At 42.0% G+C, this 12,014-nt stretch overlaps 1 long non-coding RNA gene across 1 annotated transcript; it reads left to right on the top strand.

Moving 5' to 3' along the window:
- The first annotated feature begins 6,151 nt into the window (after positions 1-6,151).
- On the top strand, positions 6,152-11,587 carry LOC310781142. The gene is made up of 5 exons (XR_014552953.1): positions 6,152-6,270; positions 7,244-7,292; positions 7,721-7,828; positions 8,670-8,782; positions 11,007-11,587. It is a non-coding gene; the product is annotated as an uncharacterized lncRNA (long non-coding RNA).
- The last annotated feature ends 427 nt before the right edge of the window (positions 11,588-12,014 follow it).

Genomic DNA, 12,014 nt, shown 5'->3' with positions numbered 1-12,014 from the left:
ATAAAGCCTGGGAAAACAGAAATGTATCCACCGCAGAGTACCTACGCAACACACACACACACACACACACACACACACACACACACACACACACACACACACACACACACACACACACACACACACACACACACACACACACACACACACACACACACACACACACACACACACACACACACACACACGTGTGTTGGGGGAGAGGTGTTTGTCTGCCAGGAAGGCTAGGCTATTTGACTGAACTGAAGATGTAGCGACGATACTTGTTTTTGTCAAACGCAGATTCCAGGAATTACCCTGGCTGAACCTGCAACCACGCACGTGCATGCATGCACACACGCACGCACGCACGCACGCACGCACGCACACACACACACACACACACACACACACACACACACACACACACACACACACACACACACACAATGTTAGACACACTGGTGTCTAACACTGAAATTATGCAGCACAAACAGAAACCAGCTAAATTGATTGCAATAGATGCATGCCATACATGAGAAAATGTTGCAATCTGCTGAAAAATATTAAAAACCGTAATTTTGAAGCCTTATGTCTAAAATATCTGGAGGAAGTCATAAAAAAAATGCTTTTTTGTAAAAAGTGTCTTGGAGCTCAAAAATAGCACTTTTTTGCACTTTATAGTGGTTTTCAATGGGGAATTATCTATTCATTTCTGGATAATAACATATCTGCAGTAAAGAAATTTGATTCCCGGGGCCAAAAATGAGCTGAGGTACTGAAATGTGAAAATCCTTGATAGATGCCCCAATCCCCCGCCCAATGTCAAAATTCATGGCCATTTGACCATTTATATCCCATTTATAACAATGCGAACACAGAAAATTACACTGCACTAGCCCAAAATGTACCAACAGTGTATAAGGGTTTAAACATAGGCACGTTTTGACGTTTTATATACTATAGGCTAGTGTCACACACACACGCACGCACGCACACACACACACACACACACACACACACACACACACACACACACACACACACACACACACACACACACACAGGAACCTCCCACTTTCTCGTGCTGTATCATACAATGTAATGTGTAATGTAATGTGAAAGAAAACACTTTAGGTAAAAAAAAAACCCAAAGTAGGCCACTGGAGCACACGGATCCTTTTTGAAAAACTTTATTGAAAAACTAACGTTTCTTACCTAATGCCTTCATAGAGTATATCAATTCTATGTCAACTTTTCTGTCTTTTACTCATGAAATTGGTTGGGATCAAATTAACTTCCTGGATTTGACCATTTACAATTTCCTTTTAAAAAATGTGGCTTATATTTGTCTAACTATGTTTTAATGAATTAAGAATTGGTGGTTATTTTCTTATGTTTTTCAAATAATTGATGGGTATGCTTTATTGTTGTAGACCTGAATTAACTTTTATTTGTGAATTGTTAATTGGAGTTTACACTGACTGACATATTTCTCCTCCTTTTAACTCCAGGTGGAAACCCCGCTGTCCTGCACATATTGGTCCCTCACATCACTCCCTATCCCTTTCCCATCCCTAGAATAAAACTTTATTTTGTTGATGGCGTTTATGGGGGTTTTATTATTATTGTGATTAACTTATTACTATTTACATATCACTGTAAATTTGTCTTTATGGAAAATGTATTCGGTTTCTTGTAGAATATTACTCTAAATGAATTATCATTTCTGTCAATTAAGCTTGTTCTCACCCCCCCCCCCCCCCCCCCCCCCCCCCCCCCCATCTCCAGCCTGGACTGGATTGGCTTTGATTAGAGGGAGGTAATAAATATGAAAAGTTTGCTCATTGTTCTGCAACTCTGATGAAGACGCATGGCGTCGAAACGTTAGTTTTTCAATAAAGTTTTTCAAAAAGGATCCGTGTGCTCCAGTGGCCTACTTTGGGGGTTTTTTGGACCTAAAGTGTTTTCTTTCAAGTTTATACTTGCCCATTTTCTGGGAGCACCGGACCAGCCTGCTGGGCTGTCTCGGGTGGAAGCGCGCCTAACCTCATCCTTGCAAGTGTATCAACTTCTCACTGATGCAAGCTCTTTCCGCACCGAGGAAGTAAAACCTCTCACTTTCTCGCGCTTTCTGCGCCCTTTCTGGCTCATGACTCAATGAGTTTGCTTGCCTGTATCAAATCAATACATCCCATACATCATTGGAACGGGAATAGTCTCAGCTAAAGCATCTCCAGTAAACAGCCTACATGGCAAGCATTTTTAGAATATACAGTAGGCCTAATGTACAGTAAACACTATCTTTGAACTTACTGCAAAATTATAACATGAAATTCACTGTTCAAATGAGATGTCAACCAATGCCAATATGGCAATATATATATAGCCTATATGGGAAGGGGGGTTTACATAAACAGCTCGACTTGCACTATATGAGATAAGAAAGGCCACGCCATGAAATAAAATAATACATTATGATGCATAATATGCTCAAAATTATTATAATTAGGCTATCACTGGTATGGCCAAACGTCAACAAAAATTATTTGAAAATGAAATTTTTGTTTGCTAAATATATGTTATGTAGGCTATGTAAAAAAGATTCAATCGATCTTTTTTCAATAGCTACATTTTGACTGGGTTGGTAAATATTCTATAAGGCCGGAATTTTGGAACGATACCTGTAGAAAATCCCCTCATTTCATATTCCTCCAACTGCCTCCTCACTACTTCCCTTTACTGCTCTCTGGATGGGCGGAGCCCGAGAGCTAATAAGGCCAGTCACATCACCTGTGGCAAATCCTCTGCTGCAAACCATGGGAGCACAAGCTGGCTGGCCTCCACTGGATTCCTCACCTTCACTGTTTGCTGTGTAAATGATTAGTAAGTTTTCCTTTTATTTGACTTTGCTTTGGTAATTTATGATTATTGGTTGCACTGCTTAAGTTCCTTTAATTGTAGTTATTCCTTCATTTTGGATATTATATAATTAGTAATTGGTTGGATTGTTTGGATTTAATTGTTACTTTTGTTGAATCACTGTGGATTGACTTATGTTCTTTTCTTTCTCTATCACCAGCAAACCGCAACAACATAATGGGTGTATAAATAAAAGACTGGTGTTGGAATCCAAGCCTCTGCTGTATTCTGTCCTGGCCGACAGGCCATTGTGTTGGGCCTCACCTGGAACCAGGCCTTAGACCTGAGCTGCACCCACCCTCACCACCATTCCTTATCACTGATATTTTTCAATACCGGTTGCATTGGGGCCATTGAAAATCCTAGCATAATCCCTGCTGTCCGTGGTGCTGAAATTGAATGGAGGGAGAGATAGACACACATCGTTTTGGTTCAAACAGTATAATGAATTTATTTATTTGACATTTCCAACCATGCTTGAGCGGCGAGCTTTTAATTTGCTGGCCCATGTCAACAAATACGGGCTAAAAGCCGCAATTACTGGCTAACGGAATCCCTGAACTGCGTGTCTCAGCAGCCAGCAGTATAGAACTGGGCTTTTACTGATGCACTTTCTGAAGGCTATTTACTTGATTAGACTTCTATTTTCGTTTAGGATATTTTTTTTTCCCGTTATTGTATAATTGTTTTCAGTTAATCAGGCAAGCTTATCCTATTGGAATTTATAATGATTTCGTATGACATTTTACACAGCTGCAGGGCGCAGCAAAGTAAAGGATTATAAAGGTGTAAATGTGGGAGACATTTTATTGTTTTCCTTTGCAGGGGTGAAAGTGGATTGGCCGTACTACTCCAACCTTCATCGCATCATTGTTCTCGTCCCGCCCCAGCTTCATGCATCCCTGAACACGCATACTTTTTTTTACATCATGTCTATAGCAAATTATTTATTTAATTATTTAAAGTTAGTAGCCTACTTAATTAACCTGTGTTGTGTGGCACAATTCTGCTTGTGCTTTAAGTAAAACAGTTGTCTAATGGTAAAGTAAAGGCGAATAAGAATTATGCAAAGGACAAATAATATGAAGAAGCAAGAATATGAAAATGGATTAAAAAAGGCATCATCAAACATCTTTGAACAACACATCTTTGTTTTAATTTTGCATGGGCTCCACAATCATTTCGAGGATTCGAGCCAACCCATTTAGCAGCATCTGAGAGAGAAAGAGAGAGAAAATTGGCACGCAGCCTACAGAAGTTTAAAAGTCGAAACGAGTTCTGTATGTAGCTTAAATAATCAAACATCAAAGCTTAATTGTAGAAGCCATTTATGTATGTTGTTGACACTACACCCCCTGTACTGATGAATGCTGGTAACCAAGGTGATATGTATAACATAATGCAGAGGCAAAATGACATCACTGCTCTTCTTGCTCAACAAATCTGTCTTCTACTTTACCACCACGAGACATACCTGTTTATGATGGTGATCCTTTACAGTATGAAGTTTTCATCAAAGCATTTGAGAGAGGAGTGGAAAGAAGGACTGACAGACAGTGACTGCTTGCATTTTCTAGGACAGTACACTAGAGGGCATCCAAAAGACTTAATTCGAAGCTGCCAACATTTACCTCCAGCCCAAGGCTATAAAAAAGCGAAAGATCTGCTGAAAGAACATTTTGGTAATGAGCATAAGATTGCCACTGCATATATGGACAAAGCATTTGCCTGGTCAGCGATCAAGTCAGAGGATGTGAAAACACTGCAAGTGTTTTCCCTGTTTCTTAGAGGTTGTTGCAATGCAATGGAACATCTTGCCTAGGCTATATGGATGAAATGAATGTTGCTTCCAATATGAAGATCATCCTTCTGAAACTGCCTTACAAGCTCAGAGACAAGTGGAGGAACAGGGCGTGTCAGTTACAGGAGCAGCATGGACAAAGAGCAACATTTTCTGACCTGGTAGACTTCATAGAGAGACAAGTGAAGATACTGTCAGATCCACTTTTTGGAAACATCCAGGATGCTAAGCCAATTGCAACTGTCAGAGAGAAGAGCCTGGTGACGCGATTTATTAAGAAAATCTGTTAAATTTCTACAGAGGGTCGATGCTTTTTTAAGTTCAGCTTTGAGTTCTTCGTTTAATAGTCAGGATGAACATAAATTCGTGCTACAGAAACATCCTGTGCGCCCTGTGTTTTACACTCTTCCTAAGATCCACAAGAGCTGTACAGAAACGCTCCCTGTCGCTGGAAGCCAATCCATCACTGAACCCATTTCACAATATATTGACCGACACATCAGAAGTATGGTGGCCACACTTCCTTCTTTTGTCAAAGACACCACTGATTTTCTTAATAAGTTGAGTTCTTTACAACACACTGTAGAAAATAGCATTCTATGCACAATGGATGTTAATAGTCTGTATACAAATGTGCCCCATGTGGAGGGTTTGCAAGCCCTGGCACACTTTTTAGACAAAAGACACACTCCGACACCCCCTACTGGTTTCTTGACGGATCTGGCTAGACTGGTTTTAGAGATTAATTACTTTAGGTTTGAAAATGCATTTTACTTGCAGTGTCAGGGTGTTCACTGCATGAAAAGCCTGTTATGCGGGCCAATGCAGAACTGCAAAACGTTAGCTATGCAGCACTTTCTGGCACTTTGCAGCTAGCACAGAATAATCCCATTTATTACCACATATACCTCAATAGATTACCCCCCCCCCAGCCCCCTACTGTGGGAGGCTTTTATATGTCAATGGGCATGTTGTGATGCAAATCACAACACCCCCCCTCCCCTATCCTGGTCCAGGATGAGGGGCTTTAACACCTCAGGATGAGAGAGTTAGAGAGAGAGATCTTGAGCCCAAAATGTAAATTAATTAATTTTAACCCGCACCATACACTTTAAAAGTTCAACATTCAACTTTCAAAGTCAAGTTAAACTGTTTTTATTTATAAAATGCACAGTAGTATAATACAAGGTCATTCTGAAAAATGAAATTATGACAAGGCAAGCAATTACAGAAGAATGCATTCACCTTCTTCTGAAATAAGTTTATAATGTAAGGTTCAGTTAATATAAGAACAAAGCAAGAACAATAAGGTACAGGGTCCATACAGCTTTTGAAGAGTAAAATTCAAGCACTTTCACAGGATTTGAAGCTATGCTTCTTTGTAACGTCATCACGTTATGGGACCTTCACATGGTCTCCCAGAGCAATCCAGATGGGTCTCGCGAGAGCTCGTAACGTGATCGCGGAAGGAGGAGATGTTGGTTTGCTGCTCTGCTGCCTATCGATGCCTGCTAACCATGGCTGATATCGACACGGACAGCCCACAGGAACGCAATACCAAGCTTTCAGTAAGAATATACATTAAATAATGATTTAAGGAGGATTCTAGGATTTAACATTAGATTAGATTATATTTTGAAGCGGAGCCTTTGTTGTCGCATTTGTTGTCGCACACGTGACATCACAGCTGCGACCAAACATGGCTGCTGCCAGTCTGTTGTTTTTCAGTTTCAGAATGATCAAAAAGCTACTGTAATTTGCAATCCATGTCCCACACAGGTTCCGAGAGGAGGGGAAACCTCTAAGCTGGCATTACGTTAAATCAAAGCTGGCGATGATGCAGTGGATATGTTTGTTGTTTGTGTTAGCGAGTTTCGTTAGCATTTAGCTCGTAGCGCGGCCTACCGGCCGCTTGGCAGACAAACTTTTACATTTACAGTCTGTGGCTTGTGATCAAACAGCCCCACAAAAGCACTTAATATACAGAGGTGGCGTAAACTTATAGAAACTAATTGAAACCCCTTTACCCGAAATGAAACATCCAGGGATTGTGTATTTAACTCCAAAAAACCACTCGCTAACGTTAAGCTAACCGCGCTAGTTAGCGTTAGCTGCTGGACCACTGAGCTAAATAAGTGCTGGACAGAGCAATCTTAACAGGCTCTAACTGCTTTCTAGCTGTAAATAATTTGTGGTAACCTTTTCCTTAAGTTATGCAGAGCAGCAACCTTTGGAAATAGCATATTTAGAGCGGAGTTTCTGGACTTGGTGAGTGTTATGTGACGCGCGTGGGGGGAAATGGCCCTCGTTTATCAGCGGAGGTAAACCAATAATACAGCATGTTTTTCTGTAGCTGTGGTCAGGAGGGAACAACTGACTGATATCAGATAGGCTATTTCATTGTCCACCTTCAAACTGATATTGATCTAAGGCATTTATCATATCTACTCTATATCTCCAGAGGAAATCTACTACAGTACCACGTCACACTTAAAGGAGAACTTCAATGAATGCTTCACAATTTTCCTCTTTTTTTTACAGAATATCTCATAGCAGTGTCCCCTCTGCACCTCCTTGCCAATAGGCTATGGTAAGTTCATATTTTTGTCATATTATTGTTTATCTGTTATCATAATGTACCTAATGCATGTTTAATATGATGCTATCTGGGCAGATAACACTTATGACTTCATTCACCAAGCCAGGCTGCAGCTGTACAGCAGTTTCTTTGTTTCTTTGTTGTTGTTTTTGCTGTACAGCAGCCAGGCTGGCTGAGTGATGTCACTGGTGTTATCTGCCCAGATGGCTTTTTATTGAGCGCGTGCCAGCTGCTTTACAAAAACCAGTTTAGATGCAGCTATGTGTGGGAAAAACAAAACAAGATAATCCTATTGCTTCATACCCCTCTCACATATTAATGTGAAGTGGTCTCCAACCTGCACTGTGCTCTTTTAAGTGCAATGAACTGACTGGAAACTTTATCTTACATCTAATCTTTTCAATGTTTTTTCTCATGAGCCTGTTCACACTCCGCAGACAGCTCTACTTGCCTGACGTGGCCGGTCTCCATTCCTCCAAACCGGAGCAGCGCCAGCTGCATACTGCATGTAGCTACACTGACTATCGGCAAGTACCTCATACTACTTCACATCAAAAAATCACAACTATCTCATATCAGAGCACTCTGGACAGAGCGTGACCGATTTTCCACAGTCAGAAAATATAACGAATAAAATATGATGCATTATTATTCATTAAACCATCCAGCATTATATAAGAATTAAAAGCTCCTTCTACCACTGCAACTACCAACAGAGAAAGAATGAAAATAAAACAAGACAGACTGCCTCTGTCCCCTTGCTCTGACCAGTGTTGCCAGATCTTGCCAGAGAAACAACCAACCAGGTTAAGCTCCAGCCCGTCTGAGACCCTTCTCCCTGCCTTCCTCAGATGCCTGAGCTGGAGTAGCGGGCTGGAGTAGGTTGAACACCTGGTTGCTTGTTTTTCTGGTGAGATCTAGCTCGTAACACTGGCTCTGAACGCACTGAAACTGAATTTCTGTTCATCTGACAGTTCAGATGATGCTCCAACCATTTTTTATTAAATTTATGAACGCACAAATAAATAGCAAAACAATCAGCTGGGTCATGATTACTTTTAACTCATTAACCCATGTTCGCATAATTTAGTTATCTCTGTGTGTGGGCTCTACTAGGCTGCGTGCGAACCACATACCCTTTACAAGGATTAAACCTAAGTGTACTTCTCTCTCATACGCACACACATACACGGAACCACTGCTCTAGTGTGTCTGTAGATATCTGTATATTTTATATGCTTATATGGAAATGTGATGTTATGGAGCTGTATCGTACCAGAGAGTGAGACTAAGACAAAGGACAGTCTTCCATGGCACAATTCTGAAACAATTTTGTATTTATAACATACTACTTTAATTGTTTTTCAGCTGCCTGTAAAACGTGGTATGAGACTGTACGCCGGACCTTCCACTTCAGCCAACCTGGGCTAGAGGGGAAGGGGACAGCCGCAAAGATTTCGTGCCGGAGTCGAAGATTGAGGGTAAATAAGGGACTTACTAGACTAGGCATTAAAGGGAGAGTGCGGATTATTGGACATAATGTTTTATGAACTCCATACCAGCTGTAGAGTGTCTGGGGAGCTGACTTGCTGATCCATGATTCCCGTAGGCGGAGCTCTAGCTTGATCTGAGTGGAGAAAAACCGAGTCCCGGAGGACACTCTAGGGTCACAGAGTTATCAAGTTTTACTCCTAAAGAAAGCATGCATGTGCTATGACATCTCATTTCAACAATAAAACCGCAGTCTTGCTGTTGATCAGACCGTGCTATTTATTGGCACTACTTTCTGGCTCCGCACTGCATCCGCGGTGGTCACTATAACGCTGTGTACAGGTGTTTCAGACACAGCACGCTCTGTAGCCTTGACTTCTGTTGTGATGAAGGTATTTGAGCGTATTGTCTGTGATCACCTGTCCAATGTTGAGATGGACAGCTTCCAGTTCGCTTATCGTGCCAACAGGTCTGTCGAGGATGCTGTGTCTCTGTGTCTCCACAGCATCCTACAGCACCTGGAGGCCCCCGCCACTTACGTTAGAGTTTTATTTATCGATTTTAGCTCTGCGTTTAACACGATCGTGCCCTCCAAACTATTTGATAAACTTATGGCTCTAGGGATCAATCACTCTCTATGCCTTTGGATTCTCGACTTCCTGTCTAACAGGAAGCAAGTAGTTAAAATAGGCAACATGCTCTCTCGAACTATGACTCAACACCGGGGCCCCTCAGGGTTGCGTTCTTTCAGCCCTTCTCTTTGCACTTTATACCAACGATTTTATTTCCCACTCTCAATTTGTTTCGTTTTTTAAGTACGCGGACGACACTACGGTGGTCGGGTATATTAAAAACGGTGATGAATCTGCCTACAGGGCCGAAGTGGCAGCCCTAGTCAACTGGTGCACTTTAAACAATCTTGTCTTAAATTTAGATAAGACCAAGGAAATGATTATTGATTTCCGCAAAAGCGGCTCAGTGCCCCCCTCTCTGGTCATTTGTGACCAGCCCGTCGACAGGGTTGACAGCTTGAAATTTCTGGGCACCACCATATGCCGCTCCCTGAAATGGGAAGTCAACACTTGTAACATTGTGAGCAAAGCCCACCAGAGGCTTCACTTTCTGAGGCAGCTCAAGAAGTTTGGTGTGTCTGGGGAGGCGATGGCTCACTTCTACAGAGCCACTGTGGAAAGTGTCCTCACCTTCTCAGTCACAGTGTGGTACGGCTGAGTAACTTCGTCAGATCGACCTGGAATGGGCAGAGAGAGAGGGGAGAGAGAAAGAGGTGGAGCAAGAAGACGCAGATCAACAGAGTTGGAGAGTTACTGCTGCCGAGTAGCCTAGCCTATATTAGGCTATGTCATTTTTATTTATTTTTTAACTGACAACATTGTTAGATTTAGGTTTTAACATTGTTAGTCTCTCGTACCATGGGATTTGGTGCAGTGCTCTTCTACTGAAGAGCACTGCAGTGACCAGGGTAAGAGAGACTACAGTAGGCTACCTAAATCTAACAATGTTGTCAGGTAAAAAAATAAAAATAGATACATAGACTATATTCTCCCGGTAGCTCTCCAACTCTGTTGATCTGCGTATTTTCTATTCTCTTCTCTTCATCTTCTCTCCTCTCTCTCTGCCCATTCTAGGTCAAGGTCAAGGTCTAGCTCCTCATCTGTGTATTCAGGTTCATAAAGACATCCCCTCGAATCTGGTGTAAACGGCATATATTCATTGCTTTCATAGTCAAGACATGTTTAGTATGTTTTAGTAGCCTGTTTACAGAGCGCGCTGTGTCTGAAACACCTGTACACAGCGTTATAGTGCGGAGCCAGAAAGTAGTGCCAATAAATAGCACGGTCTGATCAACAGCAAGACTGCGGTTTTATTGTTGAAATGAGATGTCATAACACATGCATGCTTTCTTTAGGAGTCAAACTTGATAACTCCGTGACCCTAGAATGTCAGTCGGGACTAGTTTTTCTCAACTCAGATCAAGCTAGAGCCCCGCCCACGGGAATCATGGATCAGCAAGTCAGCTCCCCAGACACTCTACAACTGGTATGGAGTTCATACAACGTTATGTCCAATAATCCGCACTATCTTTAAGATTACGTGATCTTTTACTTTGAAGGTAATTGTTATTGTTACTGCACCGCATGAGGGAAACTAGTTAGTTGTTTAGCAGTTACTGACTGCGTCTGATTGTGTTTACAGCTCTTCACATTGAGGGCAAGCATGCTGACTGCGAGTGAAAAGGAGATGTGGGGAGGCGTCATACCAGATCTCATGTCGGATGAGGAGGACGGCACTGTAGCTGGAGTCGATGGATGGATTGTGCGGCCACCATCTTTTCGCAGCCACAAGCTCAGTGACTTGTGTGCTGTACTCCAGGGCAGGCTGGACGCCATTCCTGTCCACCCAGCTTCCCACATGACACGCCGCCCTCCGCGGCTTGGGGGACCATTTTCGGACAGACTTGCCCCCCGAAAAATGGAGCCAGAGGCCAAAAAACACTGCGTTCCCACTGGTCCTTGAAATCCTTGAAAGTTTGTGGATTTGGGGGGAGAATCTAGGCTTTAAAAGTTTGTGAAAATAGACATGTGTCCTGGAAAACTCTTTGTTGCTTTTTTCCCAGTAAGAGCTGGTGTGTGTGTGTTATGAAGAAGCGCATTTCCTGTGTGGATTTGATGTTGAGGAAGGCGTGTTTTTGTTATTTCATATTTTGAGATTGTGCATTGTTTTACAATTTCTTTTTGCAGTGTGCTGTGGTTTATATTAAAAGCTTTTCCTCAATATTCCTTGATTTATGTATTTTTTCCCCTCTCCCAATACATTGATCTCATTGCAGTGTAAAATGTGTATTTAGACACAATTTATTATTATGAAATTCATTTATTATTAATAAAAGCAGCATTGTGGGGGGGCGGGGGGTTTACGTGGGGTTAGGACCTGAGCCAATCGGTGTTTATCTATCCACCCACGTGGGGGTAGGACCTGAGCCAATCGGTGTTGATATCCACCCACGTGGGCTTAGGCCCTGAGCCAATCAGCGCTGACCTATAGAATTGTACCAACCAGTCAGTTTCAGCTGTTTGTAGTTGTCATCCAATCATTACCTTCCTATATAGCCAGAGACTCCAATAGTGTGACTGAGGTGAGCCTTTGATGCCCCCATCAAAGGTGTTAAGTAGTGTCCTCTGTCATTTTCACACCTCATGAATG

The sequence above is a fragment of the Poromitra crassiceps genome (assembly GCF_964638095.1).
Source record: "Poromitra crassiceps genome assembly, chromosome: 8".
In the NCBI taxonomy this organism is placed as follows: Eukaryota; Metazoa; Chordata; class Actinopteri; order Beryciformes; family Melamphaidae; genus Poromitra; species Poromitra crassiceps.
The sequence above is the reverse complement of the archived record's forward strand: the minus strand, read 5'-3'. Positions and strand labels throughout refer to the sequence as shown.